Source organism: Oncorhynchus kisutch, linkage group LG5 (assembly GCF_002021735.2).
Source record: "Oncorhynchus kisutch isolate 150728-3 linkage group LG5, Okis_V2, whole genome shotgun sequence".
NCBI classification, from domain to species: domain Eukaryota; kingdom Metazoa; phylum Chordata; class Actinopteri; order Salmoniformes; family Salmonidae; genus Oncorhynchus; species Oncorhynchus kisutch.
In genome coordinates, this window is record NC_034178.2 from 71,194,749 (window position 1) to 71,221,331 (window position 26,583).

Consider the following 26,583-nt stretch of genomic DNA (forward strand, 5'->3'; position numbering starts at 1 on the left):
CACTTGGGAATGTGTCCCCTTTAAGAGGAAGTTACCACTCAGTAGATAATTTGTCCCCCAAAAGAGGAAGTTACTACTCACTAGACCATTTGTCCACTGAAAGAGGAAGTTACTCCTCACTAGACCGTTTGTCCACTGAAAGAGGAAGTTACTCCTCACTAGACCATTTGTCCACTGAAATAGGAAGATACTACTCACTAGACCATTTGTCCTGTGAAAGAGGAAGTTACTACTCACTAGACCATTTGTCCACTGAAAGAGGAAGTTACTCCTCACTAGATCATTTGTCCACTGAAAGAGGAAGATACTACTCACTAGATCATTTGTCCACTGAAAGAGGAAGATACTCCTCACTAGACCATTTGTCCCGTGAAAGAGGAAGTTACTACTCACTAGGGATTTCTGCAGGAGGAAATAGAAATCAGCATTATCACCCAGATGACTACAGAGTAACAGGGTCAGAGTTCAATCAGTACATAGTGAGGTCTACATCACACAGCATTATCACCCAGATGACTACAGAGTAACAGGGTCAGAGTTCAATCAGTACATAGTGAGGTCTACATCACACAGCATTATCACCCAGATGACTACAGAGTAACAGGGTCAGAGTTCAATCAGTACATAGTGAGGTCTACATCACACAGCATTATCACCCAGATGACTACAGAGTAACAGGGTCAGAGTTCAATCAGCACATAGTGAGGTCTACATCACACAGCATTATCACCCAGATGACCACAGAGTAACAGGGTCAGAGTTCAATCAGCACATAGTGAGGTCTACATCACACATCATTATCACCCAGATGAGTACAGGAGGGAGAAGCTGTGACCCAAGCTATACATACTGTGTGGATGTCAACCTCCTAAGAGAAATTCAAATGCTCTCAACCTTTACCGGAGGTGAAACTCCATATAAAGACGTGATTCATGAAAGAAAGTTTGAAGCATCTTGTAAAAACCTGGAGGACACCTGGTCTGCCACTTGTACAGGCAAATGTACAGTACTGAGTCAGGTAAACCACCAACTGTACAGTACTGAGTCAGGTAAACCACCAACTGTACAGTACTCCACACGCTCCAGGGGACTAAACCACCAAGGCGTTGTGTCATTTAAATTCTGAATGACAGGATGGAGAATGACGACTTCATATTTGAAAACTACGCAAGAAGTAAAAGCCAGGATCATCTGGATCCCAAAGAGGCTTTTGGACCAGGATGTAATGGTGGTGCTTCATAAGGATAGTGATGGTGATAGAGTTTATTTATTTTTATTTAACTAGGCAAGTCAGTTAAGAACAAATTCTTATTTACAATGACAGCCCCACCCCGGCCAAACCCTAACACTGGGCCAATTGTGCGCCGCCCTATGGGACTCCCAATCACAGACAGATGTGATACAGCCTGGAATCGAACCACGGTCTGTAGTGATGCCTCAGCACTGAGATGCAGTGCTTTAGAAGTTCATTTGCAATCTGAATGCACTATAACCATGCATTGTGCCTTAGTCCTTTGTGCCACCTGGGAACCCCAGTAGGAGTGAGCTAGACTGTGTCTTGCCTGGCAGAGACACTGGCAACACCTCAGTACCCCTCAACCCTCTAGGTCAGGCTTCATAAAAGTATCATGCTCATCCACTGTCGGGAAGGAGGTCTGGAGAGGTTTTAAGTTTCATGTTGCCAACAGAGAGAATCCTGCTGATAATAACGGCTATGATGCCAGTCTGCAGCTCTTCGTAAAGGATGGAAAGGCCTGCGCTCGCCTGTATGTGACGAAGTCCTTCAGTGACTTGAAGGAGAAGTTAAATAACTCCTGGGTTGGGTTCAACTCTTCCCTTAACAAATCCATGCTCTACTATAATACCTGGCAATGGGCAGTGTCTTTTCCGAAAGAAATACAATCAGATTTTGGAGGGCTTAGCTGAATATAACGTCTATATCTAGTATAGTCATCGCTCCTGTGGTCCCGGTCTGATTTATGCTGCAGAGTAGATCCAGTGAAATAGCCCTACTATGCCTTGCGACAGAGTTGTGCTCAGACAAATCATATCACAAAGGGATTACAGATGAGCCGTAGTGACAGTAGAAATTGACAGAGAAATCACCCTGTCATGTACAATGCATCAACAATTTACACAATAATACAGCTATTTACATGTTTTAGTGTTGGCATTGTGTTGTACGTTATTTGGTTCTTAGATGTGCTTCTTCTGTCTTTCAGTTTGATGTATTATTACACTGTTTCATATTGATTACGCAACGTTGATAATGTAGCTGATAACGGACTGTGTAATTACCACTTGTCAGTGTTTGTTTCCTTTCTGCACCCTGCTTGTACTTTTTATTGATTGATTTTGCTCATCTGTGTGAAATGTGAAAGAAAGAGAGCCAGTTCTCGCTTATCTGGTCAATCCAATGGGGGGGGGGGGGGGGAATAAACACTTGTGAACAGTCAAGTTTGACTCATCCTCAACATAATGAAAAGCTGACTGGTTCTGGAGCTGGTCAATGTAGATTTATTGAATTCAGTCAATGAAATTGTTCAATTTTGAGCTTGACGCTTTTGCCGATGAGTGTCAAGTATTTACATACTGTAACAGACAAGGTTTTGAAAGAAGTCACCCAAAGACAAACAAACAAACAAGCAATGATTACAGCATCAACGGTGGTTATGATTAGCATAAGCATAGCATGCATTAAGAATCTAAACGCTGCATTCACCTTTCTAGATCACTTCAGATATTATGATTTTTGAAGTGAAATAGAATGATATAACATCTCTGGAGAGACCATTATGGGGGATTGTGTGTAGATTGATTTAAGAAAAAACAAAGAATTTAATCCATTTTGAGAATAAGTCTGTAACGTAACAACATGTAGAAAAAGTGAAAGGGTCTGAATACTTTCTGAATGGACTGTAACCAGATACAAAACCAGCCATCTATGGTCTAGCTACCGGTATACTCACCATCATTAGGGACCAACCTATTCCACATGGTAGGGTACTAGGGTCCTTTTGGCAGGGCACGCAAACCATAGTTGGCTGTGCATCCTACTGGAAACATGCATTGTCGAACCAGAGCCAAGGCATGGTCAAACCTTTTCAATCTCAAATGGCAGTGATCCTTTGGCTCGTGTTGGGGGCCATGAAACAACAAAGCCCCATTCAATGAAAGGAAGTGGAGTGGGCTGCGGAGCGATTTGCATGTCGAGCTTGGCAAAAGGGGGCATGAATTGTTGACAGCCAAACTTATTGTGATGCACTCAGGTTACAAACTAGGTTTTAGATGAGACTTCTTGACCAACATTATCAACATTATTATTAGAATTTGTAGTCAATTTTGACATTAGAATACATATTTCTGACTCATATCGATTAGTTGTTTTTTAGGAGCAGTAGTTCATTAAGTGAAATATTAGCTTGGTCTGAAGTTCATTACAGTATGGCAAATCTAATTAAGTTCATTTGCGTAAAATATGATGTTTCTGTTTATTATTTTCAATAAATGTGCAAAAATGAGAGAAAAATATCTGTTTAATCTGTTTTGAATTCAGGCAGTACCAACATGTGGAATAAGACAAGGGTATGAATACTTTCTGAACAGAAGGTTCACATGATGGAAGTTAGAAGTAGCCTAAATATTCATTATTTAATATATAGAAAAAAGAATGCGCTGACTATTATGTGACAAAAAATATCTGCGACTAAAACTAGACTGAACTGTTCTAGTTTTAGTTGCCTGAAATGTGACTAAGATTCAAATGAAATGACTAAAATGTGACTAAGACTCAAATGAAATGACTAAAATGTGACTAAGACTCAAATGAAATGACTAAAATGTGACTAAGACTCAAATGAAATGACTCAAATGTTACTAAGACTCAAATGAAATGACTAAAATGTGACTAAGACTCGAATGAAATGACTAAAATGTGACTAAGACTCAAATGAAATGACTAAAATGTGACTAAGACTCAAATGAAATGACTCAAATGTGACTAAGACTCAAATGAAATGACTCAAATGTGACTAAGACTCAAATGAAATGACTAAAATGTGACTAAGACTCAAATGAAATTACTAAAATGTGACTAAGACTCAAATGAAATGACTAAAATTTGACTAAGACTCAAATGAAATGACTAAAATGTGACTAAGACTCAAATGAAATGACTAAAATGTGACTAAGACTCAAATGAAATGACTAAAATGTGACTAAGACTCAAATGAAATGACTAAAATGTGACTAAGACTCAAATGAAATGACTCAAATGTGACTAAGACTCAAATGAAATGACTAAAATGTGACTAAGACTCAAATGAAATGACTGAAATGTGACTAAGACTCAAATGAAATGACTAAAATGTGACTAAGACTCAAATGAAATGACGAAAATGTGACTAAGACTCAAATGAAATGACTAAAATGTGACTAAGACTCAAATGAAATGACTAAAATGTGACTAAGACTCAAATGAAATGACTAAAATGTGACTAAGACTCAAATGAAATGACTAAAATGTGACTAAGACTCAAATGAAATGACGAAAATGTGACTAAGACTAAAATGTGACTAAGACTATAACTAAATAAAAAAAACACTGGTATGTTGTTCAGCTAAAATAGTTGAACAATCTTTTATCAATGGCAGTACAACTACATTTGATATGATCATGTATTTCCATTGTGGTCCTCATGAAAATACATGAAAACAAAATATACACACGATTATAACACGGGAAAACAAAAAAATGATCTCAAATGCATCTCATCAATAGGGAGTAAACCGTAGAAGGAATCTAATTGATTACCCAAAGTAACATTCAATGAAACAATTATCCTTTCTTTAAGCCGGTGCAGTTTTAAAGCATTTTGTCCATTAAACACTTCTTATGGTATAACTCCATAGCATATGGATGGATCTTTATGAATTGGTACACCGTTCTGTTCCTCTGCACCAGTGTTAAAACGTTCTAACAAGGGGAACAAAATATATTTGTCATGCTATTTCATTACCAGATCATATCGAGAAGCCCAGTAGACCATGTCATTTGTTGTCATCATATCCAGAAACATTTATAAGAATAGCGTCGGGTGTTGCACAATAGTCTATCCTACACAAACTATGCACAGAAGAGTAGGTCTCCAATCCAAGGCACGAAAACATACGAAAACATAAACTCATGCTTGATGCTTTCTCTGTTAAAATCTAACGAGACCTTGCTGTAAATCAAGCAGGAAACAACAGACTATCAACATCAATTATTAGATTCAATGTGGATCCAGGAAAAACTGGGTAGTACCTATGGTGCTGAACTTCCTGCCATCCAGGACCTCTATACCAGGTGGTGTCAGAGGAAGGCCCCCAAAAATTGTCAAGCACTCCAGCCACCCTAGTCATAAACTGTTCTCTCTGCCACCGCACGGCATGCTGTATCGAGCGCCAAGTCTGGGACAAAAAGGCTCCAAAACAGCTTATACCGGGAAGAGCAGCTGCTGTTTTGGCAGCAGCTAATGGGGATCTTTAATAAATACAAGTACAAATACCCCCAAGCCATAAGACTGCTGAACAATTGTTATTATTTTACCAGATAAGTTGACTGAGAGCACATTCTCAACAACGACCCGGGGAACAGTTACATTGGAGAGGAGGGGGGATGAATGAGCCGTTTTGAAGTTGGGGATGATTAGGTGACAATGATGAGGACCAGATTGGGAATTTAGCCAGGACACCGGGGTTAACACCCCTACTCTTACAATAAGTGCCATGGGATCTTCAGTGATGACAGAGAGTCAGGACAGACTTTTAACGTCCCATCCAAAAGAAAACACCTTACATAGGGCAATGTCCCCAATCACTGCCCAGGGGCATTGGCATATACAGTATTTTTTATACCAAAATAAAGAGGGCCTCCTACTGGCCTTGCAGCAACATTTCCAGCAGTTACAATCCATTTCTGATATCTCTATACAGAACACTGTCGGACAGCTAGATCCAGGAATCTGACAGGGAGTAACGATTCTTATATGATATAACCAGGGGCGCAACTTTCATTGGGGAAAATGTCGCCCCCCTCACATTCTGAAATTGTATTTTTGTCCCCCCCCCCCAGTTTGGTTATAGGAATGTGATACAAAATGAGGCAACGGTGTGCTTTACGACCATGCCCTGTTAATCCGACAGAAATAATTAAAAAAAATGAAATGATGTCCCCCCCACTTCTAAAACCGAAGTTGCGCCCCTGGATTTAACGACAACTTACACTGCCATAAATACAAGGATGGAAAAGTAATGTTTTATGTAACATGATTTTGGACAAGTACGTCAAGACACCAACCATGAGAAATGGTTAAACTCGTGAATTTGAAATGGTTAAACTCTTGAATATAGCTATGATCCCCTTTATAACTTAATGTAATGACATGACAAAATTTGGCAGATTATTAACAATGACTTGTCAACAGCTGTAACAAGTTGTCCAGTGTAGGAAATCCTCACTGGTATGCTTGTATATAGAAAGACGCCAGTCCTTAATGATTTCAAGAATAGCCATAACATGATTCAGTGACCATGCTAAGAATAGTAGTACTCAGTGATGTCTTCAATTGGATTTGCCCCAAACATAATGCTTTCTATTCAGTACAAAAAATACAATTTCTTATATTTTTTTTTTTGCAATTTTACTTTAGTGCAAACAGGATGCATGTTATGGAATATGTTGTATTCAGTACTGGCTTCCTTCTTATCACTCTGTCATTTAGGTTAGTATTGTGGAGTAACTACAATGTTGTTGATCCATCCCCATATTTTTCTTATAACAGCCATTAAACTCTGTAGCTGTAATAAAGTCATAATTTGGCTTCATGGAGAAATCCCTGAGGGGTTTCCTTCCTCTCCGGCCAATGAGAGAGAAGGACGACTGTATCTCTCTAGTGACTGGGTGTATTGATACACCATCCAAAGTGTAATTAATAACTTCACCATGCTCAAAGTGATATTCAATGTCTGTTATATATATTTTTTTACCCATCTACCAATAGGTGCTCTTCGTTGCAAGGCATTGGAAAATCTCCCTGGTCTTTGTGGTTGAAACTGTGTTTGAAATTCACTACTTGACTGAGGTACCTTACAGATACTTGTATGTGTTGGGGTATATGGAGATGAGGTAGTCATTCAAAAATCACGTGAAACACTATTATTGCAAATGAATTTAATTAGATTTGCCATACCGTAATGAACTCAAGATCAAGCTAATATTTCACTTAATGAACTACTGCCCCTAAAAACCAACTAATCGATATGAGTCAGAAACATGTATTCTAATGTCAAAATTGACTACAAATTGTAATAATAATGTCGATAATGTTGGTCAAGAAGTCTCATCTAAAACCTAGTTTGTAACCTGAGTGCATCACAATGAGTTTGGCTGTCAACAATTCATGCCCCCTTTTGCCAAGCTCGACATGCAAATCGCTCCGCAGCCCACTCCACTTCCTTTCATTGAATGCGGCTTTGTTGTTTCATGGCCCCCAACACGAGCCAAAGGATCACTGCCATTTGAGATTGAAAAGGTTTGACCATGCCCTGGCTCTGGTTCGACAATGCATGTTTCCAGTAGGATGCACAGCCAACTATGGTTTGCGTGCCCAGCCAAAAGGACCCTAGTACCCTACCATGTGGAATAGGTTGGTTCCTAATGATGGTGAGTATACCGGTAGCTAGACCATAGATGGCTGGTTTTGTATCTGGTTACAGTCCATTCAGAAAGTATTCAGACCCTTTCACTTTTTCTACATGTTGTTAAAGTTACAGACTTATTCTCAAAATGGATTAAATTCTTTGTTTTTTCTTAAAGCAATCTACACACAATCCCCCATAATGGTCTCTCCAGAGATGTTATATCATTCTATTTCACTTAAAAAATCATAATATCTGAAGTGATCTAGAAAGGAGAATGCAGCGTTTAGATTATTAATGCATGCTATGCTAATGCTAATCATAATATCTGAAGGGATCTAGAAAGGAGAATGCAGCGTTTAGATTATTAATGCATGCTATGCTAATGCTAATCATAATATCTGAAGGGATCTAGAAAGGTAAATGCAGCGTTTAGATTATTAATGCATGCTATGCTAATGCTAATCATAATATCTGAAGGGATCTAGAAAGGTAAATGCAGCGTTTAGATTATTAATGCATGCTATGCTAATGCTAATCATAACCACCGTTGATGCTGTAATCATTGCTCTGTGTGTTTGTTTACTTGTTTACTTGTTTGTTTGTTTGTCTTTGGGTGGCTTCTTTCAAAACCTTGTCTGTTACAGTATGTAAATACTTGACACTCATCGGCAAAAGCGTCAAGCTCAAAATTGAACAATTTCATTGACTGAATTCAATAAATCTACATTGACCAGCTCCAGAACCAGTCAGCTTTTCATTATGTTGAGGATGAGTCAAACTTGACTGTTCACAAGTGTTTATTTCCCCCCCCCCCCCCCCATTGGATTGACCAGATAAGCGAGAACTGGCTCTCTTTCTTTCACATTTCACACAGATGAGCAAAATCAATCAATAAAAAGTACAAGCAGGGTGCAGAAAGGAAACAAACACTGACAAGAGGTAATTACACAGTCCGTTATCAGCTACATTATCAACGTTGCGTAATCAATATGAAACAGTGTAATAATACATCAAACTGAAAGACAGAAGAAGCACATCTAAGAACCAAATAACGTACAACACAATGCCAACACTAAAACATGTAAATAGCTGTATTATTGTGTAAATTGTTGATGCATTGTACATGACAGGGTGATTTCTCTGTCAATTTCTACTGTCACTACGGCTCATCTGTAATCCCTTTGTGATATGATTTGTCTGAGCACAACTCTGTCGCAAGGCATAGTAGGGCTATTTCACTGGATCTACTCTGCAGCATAAATCAGTGATGAGCGATGACTATACTAGATATAGACGTTATATTCAGCTAAGCCCACCGAAATCTGATTGTATTTCTTTCGGAAAAGACACTGCCCATTGCCAGGTATTATAGTAGAGCATGGATTTATTAAGGGAAGAGTTGAACCCAACCCAGGAGTTATTTAACTTCTCCTTCCAGTCAGTGAAGGACTTCGTCACATACAGGTGAGCGCAGGCCTTTCCATCCTTTACGAAGAGCTGCAGACTGGCATCATAGCCGTTATTATCAGCAGGATTCTCTCTGTTGGCAACATGAAACTTAAAACCTCTCCAGACCTCCTTCCCGACAGTGGATGAGCATGATAGTTTTCTGAAGCCTGACCTAGAGGGTTGAGGGGTACTGAGGTGTTGCCAGAGTCTCTGTCAGCCAAGACACAGTCTAGCTCACTCCTACTGGGGTTCCCGAGTGGCACAAAGGACTAAGGCACAATGCATGGTTATAGTGCATTCAGATTTCAAATGAACTTCTAAAGCACTGCATCTCAGTGCTGAGGCATCACTACAGACCTTGGTTCGATTCCAGGCTGTATCACATCCGTCTGTGATTGGGAGTCCCAAAGGGCGGCGCACAATTGGCCCAGTGTTAGGGTTTGGCCGGGGTGGGGCTGTCATTGTAAATAAGAATTTGTTCTTAACTGACTTGCCTAGTTAAATAAAAATAAATAAACTCTATCACCATCACTATCCTTATGAAGCACCACCATTACATCCTGGTCCAAAAGCCTCTTTGGGATCCAGATGATCCTGGCTTTTACTTCTTGCGTAGTTTTCAAATATGAAGTCGTCATTCTCCATCCTGTCATTCAGAATTTAAATGACACAACGCCTTGGTGGTTTAGTCCCCTGGAGCGTGTGGAGTACTGTACAGTTGGTGGTTTACCTGACTCAGTACTGTACAGTTGGTGGTTTACCTGACTCAGTACTGTACAGTTGGTTACCTGACTCAGTACTGTACATTTGCCTGTACAAGTGGCAGACCAGGTGTCCTCCAGGTTTTTACAAGATGCTTCAAACTTTCTTTCATGAATCACGTCTTTATATGGAGTTTCACCTCCGGTAAAGGTTGAGAGCATTTGAATTTCTCTTAGGAGGTTGACATCCACACAGTATGTATAGCTTGGGTCACAGCTTCTCCCTTCTGTACTCATCTGGGTGATAATGCTGTGTGATGTAGACCTCACTATGTGCTGATTGAACTCTGACCCTGTTACTCTGTAGTCATATGGGTGATAATGCTGTGTGATGAGACTTCACTAAGTGCTGACTGAACTCTGACCCTGTTACTCTGTAGTCATCTGGGTGATAATGCTGTGTGATGTAGACTTCACTAAAGTGCTGACTGAACTCTGACCCTGTTTCTCTGTCTGAACTCCTCGATGTCGCCATGAGGTGAAGAACATTCCAGTGACATCTTCAGGATGTAGCGTTATTGTGATTTCTATTTCCTCCTGCAGAAATCCCTAGTGAGTAGTAACTTCCTCTTTCAGGGGACAAATGATCTAGTGAGGAGTAACTTCCTCTTTCAGGGGACAAATGATCTAGTGAGTAGTAACTTCCTCTTTAAGGGGACAAATGATCTAGTTTGGAGTATCTTCCTCTTTCAGGGGACAAATGATCTAGTTTGGAGTAAATCAAATCAAATCAAATTGTATTTGTCACATACACATGGTTAGCAGATGTTAGTGCGAGTGTAGCGAAATGCTTGTGCTTCTAGTTCCGACAATGCAGTAATAACCAACAAGTAATCTAGCTAACAATTCCAAAACTACTACCTTATAGACAAGTGTAAGGGGATAAATAATATGTACATAAGATATATGAATGAGTGATGGTACAGAGCAGCATAGGCAAGATACAGTAGATGGTATTGAGTGCAGTATATACATATGAGATGAGTATGTAAACAAAGTGGCATAGTTAAAGTGGCTAGTGATACATGTATTACATAAGGATGCAGTAGATGATATAGAGTACAGTATATACGTATACATATGAGATGAATGATGTAGGGTATGTAAACATTATATTAAGTAGCATTGTTTAAAGTGGCTAGTGATATATTTTACATAATTTCCCATCAATTCCCATTATTAAAGTGGCTGGAGTTGAGTCAGTGTGTTGGCAGCAGCCACTCAATGTTAGTGGTGGCTGTTTAACAGTCTGATGGCCTTGAGATATAAGCTGTTTTTCGGTCTCTCGGTCCCAGCTTTGATGCACCTGTACTGACCTCGCCTCACACCTGTACTGACCTCGACTTACTTCCGGCACCGACAGAGATGGCCGCCTCGCTTCGCGTTCCTAGGAAACTATGCAGTTTTTTGTTTTTTTACGTGTTATTTCTTACATTGGTACCCCAGGTACATCTTAGGTTTCATTACATACAGTCGAGAAGAACTACTGAACATAAGAGCAGCTTCAACTCACCATCAGTACGACCAAGAATATGACTTTCGCGAAGCGGATCCTGCGTTCTGCCTTTCACCCAGGACAACGGAATGGATCCCAGCCGGCGACCCCAAAAAACAACTTCGAAAAAGGGGAAAACGAAGCGGTCTTCTGGTCAGACTCCGGAGACGGGCACATCGTGCACCACTCCCTAGCATTCTCCTCGCCAATGTCCAGTCTCTTGACAACAAGGTTGATGAGTATCTTCCTCTTTCAGGGGACAAATGATCTAGTGAGTAGTGACTTCTTCTTTCAAGGGACAAATGGTCTAGTGAGGAGTAACTTCCTCTTTCGGGGGACAAATTATCTACTGAGGAGTAACTTCCTCTTAAAGGGGACACATTCCCTAGTGAGTAGTAACATCCTCTTAAAGGGGACACATTCTTTAGAGAATAGTAACTTCCGTTTTCACAGGACAAATGATCTAGTGAGGAGTAACTTCCTCTTTCAGGGGACACATTATCTAGTGAGTAGTAACTTCCTCTTCCAGGGGACACATTATCTAGTGAGTAGTAACTTCCTCTTCCAGGGGACACATTGCCTAGTGAGTAGTAACTTCCTCTTTAAGGGGACAAATGATCTAGTTTGGAGTATCTTCCTCTTTCAGGGGACAAATGATCTAGTGAGTAGTAACTTCCTCTTTAAGGGGACAAATGATCTAGTTTGGAGTATCTTCCTCTTTCAGGGGACAAATGATCTAGTTTGGAGTAAATCAAATCAAATCAAATTGTATTTGTCACATACACATGGTTAGCAGATGTTAGTGCGAGTGTAGCGAAATGCTTGTGCTTCTAGTTCCGACAATGCAGTAATAACCAACAAGTAATCTAGCTAACAATTCCAAAACTACTACCTTATAGACAAGTGTAAGGGGATAAATAATATGTACATAAGATATATGAATGAGTGATGGTACAGAGCAGCATAGGCAAGATACAGTAGATGGTATTGAGTGCAGTATATACATATGAGATGAGTATGTAAACAAAGTGGCATAGTTAAAGTGGCTAGTGATACATGTATTACATAAGGATGCAGTAGATGATATAGAGTACAGTATATACGTATACATATGAGATGAATGATGTAGGGTATGTAAACATTATATTAAGTAGCATTGTTTAAAGTGGCTAGTGATATATTTTACATAATTTCCCATCAATTCCCATTATTAAAGTGGCTGGAGTTGAGTCAGTGTGTTGGCAGCAGCCACTCAATGTTAGTGGTGGCTGTTTAACAGTCTGATGGCCTTGAGATATAAGCTGTTTTTCGGTCTCTCGGTCCCAGCTTTGATGCACCTGTACTGACCTCGCCTCACACCTGTACTGACCTCGACTTACTTCCGGCACCGACAGAGATGGCCGCCTCGCTTCGCGTTCCTAGGAAACTATGCAGTTTTTTGTTTTTTTACGTGTTATTTCTTACATTGGTACCCCAGGTACATCTTAGGTTTCATTACATACAGTCGAGAAGAACTACTGAACATAAGAGCAGCTTCAACTCACCATCAGTACGACCAAGAATATGACTTTCGCGAAGCGGATCCTGCGTTCTGCCTTTCACCCAGGACAACGGAATGGATCCCAGCCGGCGACCCCAAAAAACAACTTCGAAAAAGGGGAAAACGAAGCGGTCTTCTGGTCAGACTCCGGAGACGGGCACATCGTGCACCACTCCCTAGCATTCTCCTCGCCAATGTCCAGTCTCTTGACAACAAGGTTGATGAGTATCTTCCTCTTTCAGGGGACAAATGATCTAGTGAGTAGTGACTTCTTCTTTCAAGGGACAAATGGTCTAGTGAGGAGTAACTTCCTCTTTCGGGGGACAAATTATCTACTGAGGAGTAACTTCCTCTTAAAGGGGACACATTCCCTAGTGAGTAGTAACATCCTCTTAAAGGGGACACATTCTTTAGAGAATAGTAACTTCCGTTTTCACAGGACAAATGATCTAGTGAGGAGTAACTTCCTCTTTCAGGGGACACATTATCTAGTGAGTAGTAACTTCCTCTTCCAGGGGACACATTATCTAGTGAGTAGTAACTTCCTCTTCCAGGGGACACATTGCCTAGTGAGTAGTAACTTCCTCTTCCAGGGGACACATTCTTCAGAGAATAGTAACTTCCGTTTTCACAGGACAAATGATCAAGTGAGTAGTAACTTCCTCTTCCAGGGGACACATTCCCTAGTGAGTAGTAACTTCCTCTTCCAGGGGACACATTCCCTAGTGAGTAGTAACTTCCTCTTAAAGGGGACACATTCCCTAGTGAGTAGTAACTTCCTCTTAAAGGGGACACATTCCCTAGTGAGTAGTAACTTCCTCTTCCAGGGGACACATTCCCTAGTGAGTAGTAACTTCCTCTTAAAGGGGACACATTCCCTAGTGAGTAGTAACTTCCTCTTCCAGGGGACACATTCCCTAGTGAGTAGTAACTTCCTCTTCCAGGGGACACATTCCCTAGTGAGTAGTAACTTCCTCTTCCAGGGGACACATTCCCTAGTGAGTAGTAACTTCCTCTTCCAGGGGACACATTCCCTAGTGAGTAGTAACTTCCTCTTCCAGGGGACACATTCCCTAGTGAGTAGTAACTTCCTCTTAAAGGGGACACATTCCCTAGTGAGTAGTAACTTCCTCTTAAAGGGGACACATTCCCTAGTGAGTAGTAACTTCCTCTTAAAGGGGACACATTCCCTAGTGAGTAGTAACTTCCTCTTAAAGGGGACACATTCCCTAGTGAGTAGTAACTTCCTCTTAAAGGGGACACATTCCCTAGTGAGTAGTAACTTCCTCTTAAAGGGGACACATTCCCTAGTGAGTAGTAACTTCCTCTTAAAGGGGACACATTCCCTAGTGAGTAGTAACTTCCTCTTAAAGGGGACACATTCCCTAGTGAGTAGTAACTTCCTCTTAAAGGGGACACATTCCCTAGTGAGTAGTAACTTCCTCTTAAAGGGGACACATTCCCTAGTGAGTAGTAACTTCCTCTTAAAGGGGACACATTGCCTAGTGAGTAGTAACTTCCTCTTAAAGGGGACACATTGCCTAGTGAGTAGTAACTTCCTCTTAAAGGGGACACATTCCCTAGTGAGTAGTAACTTCCTCTTAAAGGGGACACATTGCCTAGTGAGTAGTAACTTCCTCTTAAAGGGGACACATTCCCTAGTGAGTAGTAACTTCCTCTTAAAGGGGACACATTCCCTAGTGAGCAGTAACTTCCTCTTAAAGGGGACACATTCCCTAGTGAGTAGTAACTTCCTCTTAAAGGGGACACATTCCCTAGTGAGTAGTAACTTCCTCTTAAAGGGGACACATTCCCTAGTGAGTAGTAACTTCCTCTTAAAGGGGACACATTCCCTAGTGAGTAGTAACTTCCTCTTAAAGGGGACACATTCCCTAGTGAGTAGTAACTTCCTCTTAAAGGGGACACATTCCCTAGTGAGTAGTAACTTCCTCTTAAAGGGGACACATTCCCTAGTGAGTAGTAACTTCCTCTTAAAGGGGACACATTCCCTAGTGAGTAGTAACTTCCTCTTAAAGGGGACACATTCCCTAGTGAGTAGTAACTTCCTCTTAAAGGGGACACATTCCCTAGTGAGTAGTAACTTCCTCTTAAAGGGGACACATTCCCTAGTGAGTAGTAACTTCCTCTTAAAGGGGACACATTCCCTAGTGAGTAGTAACTTCCTCTTAAAGGGGACACATTCCCTAGTGAGTAGTAACTTCCTCTTAAAGGGGACACATTCCCTAGTGAGTAGTAACTTCCTCTTAAAGGGGACACATTCCCTAGTGAGTAGTAACTTCCTCTTAAAGGGGACACATTCCCTAGTGAGTAGTAACTTCCTCTTAAAGGGGACACATTCCCTAGTGAGTAGTAACTTCCTCTTAAAGGGGACACATTCCCTAGTGAGTAGTAACTTCCTCTTAAAGGGGACACATTCCCTAGTGAGTAGTAACTTCCTCTTAAAGGGGACACATTCCCTAGTGAGTAGTAACTTCCTCTTAAAGGGGACACATTCCCTAGTGAGTAGTAACTTCCTCTTAAAGGGGACACATTCCCTAGTGAGTAGTAACTTCCTCTTAAAGGGGACACATTCCCTAGTGAGTAGTAACTTCCTCTTAAAGGGGACACATTCCCTAGTGAGTAGTAACTTCCTCTTAAAGGGGACACATTCCCTAGTGAGTAGTAACTTCCTCTTAAAGGGGACACATTCCCTAGTGAGTAGTAACTTCCTCTTAAAGGGGACACATTCCCTAGTGAGTAGTAACTTCCTCTTAAAGGGGACACATTCCCTAGTGAGTAGTAACTTCCTCTTAAAGGGGACACATTCCCTAGTGAGTAGTAACTTCCTCTTCCAGGGGACGAGTTCTCTAGTGAGCAGTAACTTCCTCTTAAAGGGGACACATTCCCTAGTGAGTAGTAACTTCCTCTTAAAGGGGACACATTCCCTAGTGAGTAGTAACTTCCTCTTAAAGGGGACACATTCCCTAGTGAGTAGTAACTTCCTCTTAAAGGGGACACATTCCCTAGTGAGTAGTAACTTCCTCTTAAAGGGGACACATTCCCTAGTGAGTAGTAACTTCCTCTTAAAGGGGACACATTCCCTAGTGAGTAGTAACTTCCTCTTAAAGGGGACACATTCCCTAGTGAGCAGTAACTTCCTCTTTCAGGGCCATAATTTCCATATAAATAAATGCATAGTCTCCCCTAGTTGGATCAAAATCAATTCTCATGTCGCCATTGTTTTCAATATTCATGTCGTTGGCCAGCTACTGGAGCAGCATCAGTTCATGTTGTGGAGAGGCGTGGCCAAACTCTGTCTTTGAGATCATTTATTGAGGTAATGGTTACAGTGTATTGGCATTTATAGGACATAATGAGGCCAGAGACAAAAGCAGGATGAAACAACCTAGGAAACCGTTTCCACTTATGACCAACCTAAGTCAGAGCAACGATTGTGTCAATGTTTTTACCTTCAGAAATGTTTAAAAAAAATGTTATCTGTTATTTATTTCTAGTGTTTGGCAATACATTAAAAGTGTCCAGGAACATAGTTAAACCACTAGATATGAAAACGTTAGGTCGAAATATGTCTAATTGTAAAATCTGACAACTTTGAATTTGGAGTGAACTGTCACTTTAATCTGTCACAATATGTACCATAAGGTCTTCCAAAATAACATTTGGAAACTTGTTATTAATTGATCGATACTGTAGTATGATGTATTATTGTCCTCACATCAATATAAAACAAATGAGTAACCAAACAAAATCTCACCTTCTTGTGCAGCCTACCACTAGAATCAAATTTTGACTGTGTTTGTCTCTCTCCTCTGACTAAAATATGCCTCTGGTAGTCTACATACACAACCAGTAGACAGGGCAGATACAAGACAAGGGCCAGCAAAACTGAGTTTTAAAAAGGCTGATCTACAACACCACTTGGTAACACATGTTTCAAAATAAATTCAACTTATCCCTAGAGAGTAATAACTACTTATTTCTGAGGGCAGAGAATGTTATCGGCAGGGTATGTCAGCGTTGAAGCCTACAGTACATACCAGGTGCGGACAAACCCACTGGTCTGGAATGGAGGAAGACAGGTTTGTGTCATCAAGGATGTGAGGCCCATTGTTAACCTTAGTACTTCCTGGTTTGGGGGCTTATCTAAACTTATGAAGGGGAAGCTCCAGATATCCCATAATAAGCTGATCAGGGTAGTATTGAAGGTGAGTCCACGTACTCACATAGGCAGGAGCTGCTTTCAGGAACTAAACTGGCTGCCTGTTGAGGCTAGGGTGTCCCAGATTAGACTAGGTCTGGTTACAGGAGTATTTATGGTCCTGCCTGTTGAGGCTAGGGTGTCCCAGATTAGACTAGGTTTGGTTGACAGGAGTATTTATGGTCCTGCCTGTTGAGGCTAGGGTGTCCCAGATTAGACTAGGTTTGGTTGACAGGAGTATTTATGGTCCTGCCTGTTGAGGCTAGGGTGTCCCAGATTAGACTAGGTTTGGTTACAGGAGTATTTATGGTTCTGCGCCCAGATATCTAAGTGATTACTTTCCTCGTGTTAGTGATGCACACAATCACAGCACCAGATCAGGTCATCAGATCAGCTTATACAGGTTCAGGAGTAATACTGGAAAAGGTCATTTCTTGTATACTGGAGCCTCAGAATGGAATGAGTTGCCTCTGCCCATAAAAACAACGTCATCTCTGGACAGCTTTAAACATAAAGTAAAAGTATGTTTGATGTCTTCTATGCCCATATGAATAACCCCTATGATGTAACTGGAATGATGAGATAGAAGTTCTTCTTCTCTGTTTTTGATGAGATAGATGTTCTTCTTCTCTGTTTTTGATGAGATAGATGTTCTTCTTCTCTGTTATGGTTGTATTATTTCTCTGCCATACTGTGTTTGATCCTGTCCAGCCATCTTGTCTCAAGAAGAACCACAATGGAAATAAGTCCCAGACTTGATTGTTTATGTGTGCTTGTTTTTTAATTAATAAACTAAACTAACCGAGCACGAAGGGTAAAGAAAGGTTCATAAAGTTGGAAAACCAATTCACTTACACATGCTTTTCTTGAAATGAAGATGTTATATTTATAGGTTCCTGTATGTGTGTTTGTGTATGTGTATAGTATATTTGGCAGTTCACAGATGGTTCCATCCTTCATAATACCTTACATTAATATGAAAACTGACTGACTATGGACATTAGTCAATGATCAGCGTGACCGGCTAGCATTATCTCACCCTTGCACTCAGACCATCTTCTAAGTGCTCAAGATTATTTGATTTTCACAGCTTTTTATTGTGTTTTCACTTCAATTTCCTCAATAGTTTATTGAGGACAGATTCTTTATATTTTTATTTTTACACTCTGCACAGATTAGCAATTCAAATCAATCAATATAAAGGACTAGCAGGGTGCAGAAATGATAAACAAAAATGGACGGAGACAATTACACAATTAGATTATGATAATATGTAATCAATACGAAACAGGATGAAAAATCCCATAGATAATAATCCATGAATAATAAGCATAGGATGGGCATGTAAGAACCAGGCTAAACACAATGGACAAAAGCACGTACCAGTAAAAAATTGTGTGCTTTAAATTGCTGATGTACGTACCTCCCAGGGTGGAGTGCGTGCCTTTTCACCCCCAGATTTCTCCAGCATGAATCGGGCCTGGACCCCAGGAGACATGGGCATACTAGACCTGTACACATAGACGTCATACTCAGGTATATCTTTCCAATCTGAGCGGCTTTCCTCAGAAAGTTCACAGCCCATTGCCATTGGTAGGTATTATATTCATTGGTGTTGTTTTTTTCTGAAGAGTAAAACCCAACCCAGGAGTTATTCAACTTCTCCATCCAGTCAGTGAAGGACTTTTTCACATACAGGTGAGCGCAGGCCTTTCCATCCTTTACGAAGAGAATCTCTCTGTTGGCATCATGAAACTCAGAACTCCTATGTATTTCCTCCCAAGATGTGTTGTAATTCCCGCATAATTGAAAAGGACACCTTGATTTGTGCGGATGAAACCTGGCCTGGAGACCAGGGTTGAGGGGTACTGAGGTGTCAAAGGAACCAGAGGCACCGTCTATGACTGAGGAAAAGTCTAGCATGTCCGTACTGTCATTGTTCTTATAAAGCGCCCAAATCACACCCTTGTCAAAAAGCCTCCTGGGGATACCACTGAAGGTGAATCTCGTACCTCCTCTATTTGTGGTTTTCACCTCAAGCTTTATCGATTTAGTTTCATCATCCTGCATGCGATGCTGGCTTTCCATGGTAATAAACACTTGATGTATAAATGAGACCTTGGGACGTGTCAAGTACAATGCAATTGCCAAAAGAAGTGCCAGCCCATGTGTGTGTCCCCAGATGTTCTCCACACTGTTGTCGTTGATCTCTACATTGTGTATACGTTGAAATACATCTCATAAGTAATGGTTGGGAGAACTTGGATTTGTGTTAAGAGGCTGAAACTGACAGGGTATGTATTGTCTGGATCATAGGCACTTCCTCTGTTTTCATTTGGAGAGTAATGCTGTGTGATGTAGACCTCATCTACTATGAACTGATTGTATCCTGACTCTGTCTCTGTTTCTCTCGGGGTCTGTCAGCGTTTCCATAGAAATTAAAGCCATAGTCTCCCCTAGTTGGGTTGAAATTGAGTCTCATGTTGCCGTTGTTGTCAGTGTGAATGTTGTTGGCTAGCCAGTGGAGCAGCATCAGGCCATGTCGAGGAAAAGTGTGGCCAAACTCTATGCCCCTGAGGTCATGTATTGAAAAAAGGGTTTGTTTGATAGTGGATACTGAAGCCAGAGACATAAACAGGATGAAATATCATAGGAAGCCCTTTCCACCCATGGCCAACCTAAGACAAAGAGAAAGACAAACATGTGCATCTTTAGTAAAAAATATTTGTTTTTGTAAGACAACTGGACACATTCATTCAGAAATAGATTCCCATTTCTAGTGGTTGGCAATAAGTTAAATGTTTTCAGCATCCAAAAAACGAAATATTGCCCTTGAACAGCAATGACAGGGGTTCACAGGATGACAGAAAAGACAAAAGATCAGATGATAACAAAGCAAGCACTCTATCATGTAGGAATGATCTTCCTTTACGTGCAATCAGTGAAAGCATTACCATGTTTACCTCTCAATACCACAAGGATGATGCTAGTGAAGTGTAGTCTAGTGCTGTAGGTTGGTTCTCTTTGTATGCAGTAGGTAATCATTGTTAAAGTCATTACTTAATGGTTTGAGTTCATACAGAAATATAAATATTTATATATACACTGACTGCACAAGAGGCTTCCGGTTTCTCATTTTCCTGAATAAAAAGTCACTATGTTCAGAGCACATAATAAGGGCAACAATGTATGATTTACTATCTACGTGATGTTAAAGATACTCTAATCATAATATTTCACACTGTCTGCATAATTTAAATCTAATATTCATGCATGAGACAAAGTCCACTAAAAGTTCTAGAGCTGCACCATTGAGAGCATCTTGACTGGCTGCATCACCGCTTGGTATGGCAAACGCACCGCTCTTGACCACAAAGCGCTACAGACGGTGGTTCTGACAGCCCAGTACATCACCAGGGTCGAGCTCCCTGCCATCCAGGACCACTATATCAGGCGGTGTCGGAGGAAAGCCCCAAAAATTGCCAAAGACTCCAGCCACCCAAGTCATATACCCTACGCTCTTCTCAAATTACATCAATAACATAGCTCAGGCAGGAAGTTCTCTCATCCATTTACATGCAGATGATACGGTCTTATACTCAGCTGGCCCGTACCGGGTTTTTGTGTAAAACGCTCTACAACAAAGCTTTCTTAGTGTCCAACAAGCTTTCCCTACCGTTAACCTTGTTCTGAACACTTCCAAAACAAAGGTAATGTGGTTTGGTAAGAAGAACACCCCTCTCCCCACTGGAGTGATTACTACCTCTGAGGGTTTAGAGCTGGGTTTCCCTTTGTAGTCCTGTTGAGTGTAGGAGGCAGTATTTTGATGTTTGGATGAAAAACATACCCAAATTAAACTGCCTATTTCTCAGGCCCAGAATCTAGAATATGCATATAATTGTCAGATTAGGATAGAAAACACTCTACAGTTTCCAAAACTGTCAAAATATTGTCTGTGAGTATAACAGAATTGATATTGCAGGCGAAAACCTGAGGAAAATCCAACCAGGAAGTGGCTGCTATTTTGAAAGCTCCATGTTCCATTGCCTGCCTTTGCTCCAATTAAAGAGATATCAACCAGTTTCCTTTTCCTATGGCTTCCCCATGATGTGAACAGTCTTTAGACATTAGTTAAAAAAAGAAAAAGAAAACGAGCGCGAAAGATCACTTTGCGTAAGGGGATGGCTGGGTGCCAGCAGGGTTGTCACGAGTCCGACCGAGGGTGTTTCCTCTTCCCTGGCGGGTGGCGCTCGGCGGTCGTCGTCACCGGCCTATTAGCTGCCACTGATTGTTTTTCCTCCCCCTCTTTGTATGTTTAGTTGTAGCACCTGTGTAGGGTTAATTCGTTTGTCTTTATTAGACAGCCGGCCCGCCTGGTTGTTGTGCGGGATTATTTCTATGTAACCTTCGGCTCTGTTGTAGAGGTACGTGTTTTGTGCCTGATCGTGATTTGTTCCATTGTACATTTTGATTCCCTGTGTTTGGGAACGTAACTTTTGTGAGCACCCTGTGGTGCGTTAGGTGCTATTAAAAGACGCACAGCATTGAACTCTCTGTCTCCTGCATTTGACTCCACACCCACGACACCCGGAGCATTACAGAATCCCGCACCTATCAAATTGAATGGAGTCAGCAGGAGCAGCAGACAATCCTCTCCCATCGATGAACCCAACGGGTTCTCCACCACACCACTGTCCTCCATCAGATCGGATCCGCGATGGATCAAGTGATGGAGAGAATGGACAGATGGGAGAGGAGTGGTCTCCTCTCTCCACCTTCGGCACCCACGGTTCCGGACTCCCCATCTCCCGACTCCAGCACCCTCCGTCTGACGCTACCGAAGGCTTATGATGGAGCGGCGACGGGTTGCCAGGGGTTTCTGCTTCAGCTGGAACTATACCTGGCCACCATCAGACCCACTCCCTCAGGAGCAGAGAGGGTGAGTGTCCTCATCTCCTGCCTCACGGGTCGTGCTCTGGAGTGGGCGAACGCAGTCTGGAATGGCCCAGACTCAGCGCGGGAGCACTACCCAGAGTTTTCCCAGAGTGCCGTGTTGTGGTGGGAGAACGACTATTTCATCTCAGGCAGGAGAGGAGGAGCGCCCAGGATTACGCGCTGGAGTTCCGGACCTTGGCAGCCGGATCTGGGTGGAACGACAGGGCCCTCATGGACCACTACAGGTGTAGTCTCCGAGAGGACGTCCGCCGGGAGTTAGCGTGTCGGGACACCACTCTGTCACTGGATCAGCTGATTGACATGTCCATTCGACTGGATAATCTGCTGGCTGCCCGCGGGCGTTCAGAGAGGGTCGTGTGCGTTCCACCACCCAGCCCCTCCGCTCCCATTCCGATGGAGTTGGGAGGGGCTGCACCGAGGGGTACCGGAGGAGGAGGCCTTCCCTGCACCAACTGTGGTCGGAGAGGACACACGTCTGATCGGTGCTGGGGGGGTCCGTCTGGGAGTAGAGATGGCAGGCGGAACGCTTCTCGGTCACCCCAGGTGAGTCAGCATCAAACTCACCCAGAACCCCCTGTTGGCCACATGTTTGTCTTAACCTTTTTCCTTCACTTTTTTCCCTCTTCCCAGCATAGGGCGCTAGTCGATTCAGGCGCAGCTGGGAACTTTATGGATCGCGGACTCGCCCTTAAGTTAGGGGTTCCGCTGGTGCCGATAGATTCTCCTTTCCCCGTGCACTCCCTAGATAGCCGGCCATTAGGGTCAGGGATGGTCAGGGAGACCACGGTCCCACTGGACATGGTGACGCAGGGGAATCATAGGGAGCGTATCAGTTTCTTTATTATTGATTCGCCTGCGTTTCCAGTGGTGCTGGGGACTCCCTGGTTGGCTCGGCACAATCCTAAAATTTCGTGGAGACAGGGGGTTCTCCAGGGGTGGTCAGAGGAGTGTTCTGGAAGGTGTTTGGGAGTTTCCATCGGTGCCACGTCGGTGGAGAGTCCAGACCAGGGTTCCACGGTGTGCATTCCCCCCGAGTATGCCGATTTGGCAATCGCTTTCAGTAAAGTGAAAGCGACTAAATTACCACCTTATCGACCGGGAAGGGATTGTACGATAGATCTCCAGGTAGACGCTGCGCTTCCCAAGAGTCACGTGTACCCGCTGTCCCAGGAGGAGACGTTGGCAATGGAGACATATATCACGGAGTCGCTGGGTCAGGGGTACATTCGGCCCTCCATTTCACCCGTCTCCTCGAGTTTCTTTTTTGTGAGGAAAAAGGAGGGAGGTTTGCGTCCGTGTATCGATTATAGAGGTCTAAACGCCATCACAGTGGGGTATAGTTACCCTCTACCTCTCATCGCTACGGCAGTGGAATCGTTCCACGGAGCGCAGTTCTTCACAAAACTGGATCTCCGGAGCGCGTATAGTCTGGTGCGTATTCGGAAGGGAGACGAGTGGAAAACCGCATTTAGTACTACATCAGGCCACTATGAGTACCTCGTCATGCCGTATGGGTTAAAAAATGCTCCAGCCGTCTTTCAATCCTTTGTAGATGAGATTCTCAGGGACCTGTGCGGGCAGGGAGTGGTTGTTTATATCGATGACATTCTGATCTACTCGGCCACTCACACCGCGCATGTGTCTCTGGTGCGCAAGGTGCTTGGTAGACTGCTGGAGCATGACCTATACGTCAAGGCTGAGAAATGCGTGTTCTCTAAACGAGCCGTCTCTTTTCTGGGATATCGCATTTCCACCTCGGGGGTAGTGATGGAGGGTGACCGCATTAGGGCTGTGCGTAATTGGCCGACTCCGACCACGGTAAAGGAGGTGCAGCGGTTTTTGGGTTTTGCCAACTACTACCGGAGGTTTATCCGGGGTTTTGGCCAGGTAGCGGCTCCCATTACCTCACTGCTGAAGGGGGGCCCGGTGCGGTTGCAGTGGGCAGCAGAGGCGGACGGAGCATTCAACAAGTTGAAGGCGCTGTTCACTGATGCGCCCGTGTTGGCGTTTCCGGACCCCTCTCTACCATTCATAGTGGAGGTGGACGCGTCCGAGGCTGGGGTGGGTGCCGTGCTATCACAGCGCTCGGGTACGCCACCAAAACTCCGCCCCTGCGCTTTCTTCTCAAGGAAGCTCAGCCCAGCGGAGCGTAACTATGATGTGGGGGACCGGGAGTTGCTAGCGGTGGTTAAAGCTCTGAAGGTGTGGAGACACTGGCTTGAGGGGGCTAAGCACCCCTTTCTCATCTGGACCGACCACCAGAATCTGGAGTATATTCAGGCAGCTAGGAGACTTAACCCACGTCAGGCAAGATGGGCCATCTTCTTCACCCGGTTCCGGTTTACTTTGTCTTATAGACCGGGCTCCCAGAACGTAAAGGCTGACGCACTGTCCCGCCTTTACAACACGGAGGATGGGTCCACGGAACCTACTCCCATCCTTCCCGCCTCAAAGCTGGTAGCCCCAGTGGTATGGGAGGTGGACTCGGACATCAAGCGGGCGTTAAGGGCTGAACCCGCGCCTCCTCAGTGTCCAGCGGGGCGAAGGTACGTGCCGCTTGGTGTTCGGGACAAATTGATTCGGTGGGCTCATGTCCTACCCTCCTCGGGTCACCCTGGGGTGACGAGGACAGTGGGGAGCCTTCGGGGGAGGTATTGGTGGCCTACGTTGGCTAAGGACGTTAAGGGTTATGTCTCCTCCTGTTCAGTGTGCGCTCAGAGTAAGGCTCCTAGGCACCTTGCTAGAGGGAAGCTACAACCCCTCCCCGTTCCACAGCGGCCATGGTCACATCTGTCCATAGATTTCCTGACCGATCTTCCGCCGTCTCAGGGGAACACCACGGTTCTAGTGATTGTGGATCGGTTCTCTAAGTCCTGCCGTCTCCTCCCGTTGCCCGGTATCCCTACAGCCCTACAGACTGCGGAGGCGTTATTCACCCATGTCTTTCGGCACTACGGGGTGCCGGAGGACATCGTTTCTGATCGGGGCCCCCAATTCACGTCTCGGGTATGGAGAGTGTTCATGGAACGCTTGGGGGACTCCGTCAGCCTGACCTCCGGTTATCACCCCGAGAGTAATGGGCAGGTGGAGAGAGTGAACCAGGAGGTGGGTAGGTTTTTGCGATCGTATTGCCAGGATCGGCCAGGGGAGTGGGCACGATACATTCCCTGGGCTGAAATGGCTCAGAACTCACTACGCCACTCCTCTACTAACGTGTCCCCTTTTCAGTGTGTGTTGGGGTACCAGCCGGTCCTGGCACCATGGCATCCGAGCCAGACCGAGGCTCCTGCGGTGGAGGAATGGGTACAGCGCTCCAAGGAGACCTGGAGGGCCGTCCAGGACTCTTTACGACAAGCGAGTGGACGGCAGAAGAGGAGTGCTGACCGCCACCGCAGTGAGGCCCCCGTGTTTGTACCGGGGGACAGGGTCTGGCTCTCGTACCGGAACCTACCTCTCCGCTTGCCTTGCCGGAAGCTGGGTCCGCAGTGTGTAGGGCCCTTTAAAGTCCTGAGGAGAATAAACGAGGTGTGTTATCGATTACAACTCCCTTCCTATTATCGTATTAACCCCTCGTTTCATGTGTCTCTCCTCAGGCCGGTGGTGGCTGGTCCCCTGCAGGACAGTGAGGTACCGGAGGTCCCTCCCCCCCCTCTGGATATCGAGGGGACCCCGGCAAACACGATCCGGGCCATTCTGGACTCAAGACGCCGGGTGATGGGCCTGCAGTACCTCGTGGACTGGGAGGGGTACGGTCCGGAGGAGAGGTGCTGGGTACCGGTGGGGGACATCTTGGATCCCTCCATGTTGAGGGATTTCCATCGCCTCCATCCGGATCGCCCTGCACCTCGTCCTCCGGGGCGACCTCGAGGCCGGTGTCGGCGCGCTGCGGGAGCCGCGCGTCAGGGGGGGGTACTGTCACGAGTCCGACCGAGGGTGTTTCCTCTTCCCGGGCGGGTGGCGCTCTGCGGTCGTCGTCACCGGCCTATTAGCTGCCACTGATTGTTTTTCCTCCCCCTCCTTGTATGTTTAGTGGTAGCACCTGTGTAGGGTTAATTAGTTTGTCTTTATTAGACAGCCGGCCCGCCTGGTTGTTGTGCGGGATTATTTCTATGTAACCTTCGGCTCTGTTGTAGAGGTACGTGTTTTGTGCCTGATCGTGATTTGTTCCATTGTACATTTTGATTCCCTGTGTTTGGGAACGTAACTTTTGTGAGCACCCTGTGGTGCGTTAGGTGCTATTAAAAGACGCACAGCATTGAACTCTCTGTCTCCTGCATTTGACTCCACACCCACGACACCCGGAGCATTGCAAGGGTGGAGAAGCCATTTTACTCTCTCTCTCCTATTGAAGAAGCTACAGTTCCGGTTGATATATTATCGATTATATATTGTAAGAACAACCCGAGGATTGATTATAAAAACCATTTGACATGTTTCTACGAACATTACGGATACTATTTGGAATTTTCGGCTGCGATGA

General features: G+C 43.8%; 1 pseudogene; it reads right to left on the reverse strand.

Moving 5' to 3' along the window:
• Positions 1–392: 392 nt before the first annotated feature.
• Positions 393–19,801, reverse strand: LOC116374126 (uncharacterized; annotated as a pseudogene).
• Between the last annotated feature and the right edge of the window lie 6,782 nt (positions 19,802–26,583).